Source organism: Aegilops tauschii, chromosome 3 (assembly GCF_002575655.3).
Source record: "Aegilops tauschii subsp. strangulata cultivar AL8/78 chromosome 3, Aet v6.0, whole genome shotgun sequence".
In the NCBI taxonomy this organism is placed as follows: domain Eukaryota; kingdom Viridiplantae; phylum Streptophyta; class Magnoliopsida; order Poales; family Poaceae; genus Aegilops; species Aegilops tauschii.
The window spans coordinates 263,729,355-263,733,468 of NC_053037.3; positions in this window are offsets into that span (position 1 = coordinate 263,729,355).

Below are 4,114 nucleotides of genomic sequence, written 5' to 3' on the forward strand. Positions count from 1 at the left end.
CCGGGCGCGGCAACTCCTTGCCGTCTTTCTTGAAGTTCTTCTTACCCTTGCCTTTCTTGAACTTAGTGGTTTTATTCACCATCAACACTTGATGTTCCTTTTTGATCTCCACCTCCGCTGATTTCAGCATTGAATATACCTCAGGAATGGTCTTTTCCATCCCCTGCATATTGAAGTTCATCACAAAGCTCTTGTAGCTAGGTGGGAGCTACTGAAGGATTCTGTCAACGACCGCGTCATCCGGGAGATTAACTCCCAGCTGAGACAAGCGGTTGTGCAACCCAGACATTTTGAGTATGTGTTCGCTGACGGAACTATTCTCCTCCATCTTACAACTATAGAACTTGTCGGAGACTTCATATCTCTCGACCCGGGCATGAGCTTGGAAAACCATTTTTAGCTCTTGGAACATCTCATATGCTCCGTGCTGCTCAAAACGCTTTTGCAGCCCTGGTTCTAAGCTGTAAAGCATGCCGCACTGAACCAGGGAGTAATCATCACTACACGACTGCCAGGCGTTCAGAACGTCTTGAGTTGCTGGGAAAACAGGTGCATCACCTAGCGGTGCTTCAAGGACATATGCTTTCTTGGCAGCTATGAGGATAATCCTCAGGTTACGGACCCAGTCCGTATAGTTGCTACCATCATCTTTCAGCTTGGTTTTCTCTAGGAATGCGTTGAAGTTGAGGGCAACATTAGCGTGGGCCATTTGATCTACAAGACATATTGTAAAGATTTTTAGACTAAGTTCATGATAATAAAGTTCATCTAATCAAATTATTAACGAACTCCCACTCAGACAGACATCCCTCTAGTCATCTAAGTGTTACATGATCCGAGTCAACTAGGCCGTGTCCGATCATCACGTGAGACGGACTAGTCATCATCGGTGAACATCTTCATGTTGATCGTATCTGCTATACGACTCATGTTCGACCTTTCGGTCTCTTGTGTTCCGAGGCCATGTCTGTACATGCTAGGCTCGTCAAGTCAACCTAAGTGTATTGCGTGTGTAAATCTGGCTTACACCCGTTGTATGCGAACGTTAGAACCTATCACACCCGATCATCACGTGGTGCTTCGGAACAACGAACCTTCGCAACGGTGCACAGTTAGGGGGAACACTTTCTTGAAATTTTAGCGAGGGGTCATCTTATTTATGCTACCGTTGTTCTAAGCAAATAATATGTAAAACATGATAAACATCACATGCAATCAAATAGTGACATGATATGGCCAATATCATTTTGCTCCTTTTGATCTCCATCTTCGGGGCGCCATGTTCATCATCGTCACCGGCATGACACCATGATCTCCATCATCATGATCTCCATCATCGTGTCTTCATGAAGTTGTCTCGCCAATTATTACTTCTACTACTATGGCTAACGGTTAGCAATAAAGTAAAGTAATTACATGACGTTTCAGTTGACACGCAGGTCATAAATAAATTAAGACAACTCCTAGGCTCCTGCCGGTTGTCATACTCATCGACATGCAAGTCGTGATTCCTATTACAAGAACATGATCAATCTCATACATCACATATATCATTCATCACATCCTTCTGGCCATATCACATCACATGACACTTGCTGCAAAAACAAGTTAGACGTCCTCTAATTGTTGTTGCAAACTTTTACGTGGCTGCTATAGGTTTCTAGCAAGAACGATTCTTACCTATGCCAAAACCACAACGTGATATGCCAATTTCTATTTAGCCTTCATAAGGACCCTTTTCATCGAATCCGATCCGACTAAAGTGGGAGAGACAGACACCCGCTAGCCACCTTATGCAACTAGTGCATGTCAGTCGGTGGAACCTGTCTCACGTAAGCGTACTTGTAAGGTCGGTCCGGGCCGCTTCATCCCACGATGCCGCCGAATCAAGATAAGACTAGTAACGGCAAGTAAATTGACAAAATCAACGCCCACAACAACTTGTGTTCTACTCGTGCATATAAACTACGCATAAACCTGGCTCTGATACCACTGTTGGGGATCGTAGCAGAAATTTAAAATTTTCTACGCATCACCAAGATCAATCTATGGAGTCATCTAGCAACGAGAGAGATGAGTGCATCTACATACCCATGTAGATCGCGAGCGGAAGCGTTCAAAAGAACGGGGTTGATGGAGTCGTACTCGTCGTGATCCAAATCACCGTTGATCCTAGCGCCGAACGGACGGCACCTCCGCGTTTAACACACGTACGGTTGGGAGAGACGTCTCCTCCTTCTTGATCCAGCAAGGGGAAAGGAGAGGTTGATAGAGATCCAGCAGCACGACGGTGTGGTGGTGGAAGCTGCGGGGATCTCGGCAGGGCTTCGCCAAGCTCAGCGAGAGGGAGAGGTGTTACGGGGGGAGAGGGAGGCGCCAGGGGCTTAGGTGCGCAGCCCTCCCTCCCCCCTTTATATAGGGGCCCTGGGGGGCGCCGGCCCCTGGAGATCCCATCTCAAGGGGAGGGCGGCGGCCAAGGGGGGACTTGCCCCCCAAGTCAGGTGGGGCGCCCCCCACCCCCAGGGTTTCCAACCCTAGGCACAGGGGGAGGCCCATGGGGAGCGCACCAGCCCACTAGGGGCTGGTTCCCTTCCCACTTCAGCCCATGGGGCCCTCCGGGATAGGTGGCCCCACCCGATGGACCCCCGGGACCCTTCCGGTGGTCCCGGTACAATACCGGTGACCCCGAAACTTTCCCGGTGGCCGAAACTGGACTTCCTATATACAAATATTCACCTCCGGACCATTCCGGAACTCCTCTTGATGTCCGGGATCTCATCCGGGACTCCGAACAACTTTCGGGTTACCGCATACTAATATCTCTACAACCCTAGCGTTACCGAACCTTAAGTGTGTAGACCCTACGGGTTCGGGAGACACGCAGACATGACCGAGACGACTCTCCGGTCAATAACCAACAGCGGGATCTGGATACCCATGTTGGCTCCCACATGCTCCTCGATGATCTCATCGGATGAACCACGATGTCTAGGATTCAAGTAATCCCGTATACAATTCCCTTTGTCAATCGGTACGTTACTTGCCCGAGATTCGATCGTCGGTATCCCAATACCTTGTTCAATCTCGTTACCGGCAAGTCACTTTACTCGTTCCGTAATGCATGATCCCGTGACTAACTACTTAGTCACATTGAGCTCATTATGATGATGCAATACCGAGTGGGCCCAGAGATACCTCTCCGTCATACGGAGTGACAAATCCCAGTCTCGATCCGAGCCAACCCAACAGACACTTTCGGAGATACCTGTAGTGCACCTTTATAGCCACCCAGTTACGTTGTGACGTTTGGCACACCCAAAGCATTCCTACGGTATCCGGGAGTTGCACGATCTCATGGTCTAAGGAAATGATACTTGACATTAGAAAAGCCTCAGCAAACGAACTACACGATCTAGTGCTATGCTTAGGATTGGGTCTTGTCCATCACATCATTCTCCTAATGATGTGATCCCGTTATCAATGACATCCAATGTCCATGGTCAGGAAACCGTAACCATCTATTGATCAACGAGCTAGTCAACTAGAGGCTCACTAGGGACATGTTATGGTCTATGTGTTCACACATGTATTATGATTTCCGGATAACACAATTATAGCATGAACAATAGACAATTATCATGAACAAGGAAATATAATAATAACCATTTTTATTATGATTCCCTGCAGTTTCGCTGCGTTTGGACTCCGTTTGGTACTGATTTTCTGCAAAGTAAAAAACAACCAAAAACCAGCAACTAGCACTGGGCACTATGTCAATAGGTTAGTCCCCAAAAAATGATATAAGATTGTTATAAAATGATTGGAAAACATCCAAGAATGATAATATAACAGCATGGAACAAGCAAAAATTATAGATACACTGGAGACGTATCAATCACTATGTCACGGGGATGTCGGAACATGTCAATGAGAAAGAAGAACAAAACTGGTAACGAGGATGACGGTATAGCGAGCATGTGTCTGACTCAAGAGGATACCGATGCACCTTGGGTTTTGTAAAGTATCTTGAAGCAAAGGGAACAACACGTGATAACGAAAGGTTCACTCGAATGTCATTCGTGTAATCATAGGGATCGATATGGACGTCCACGGT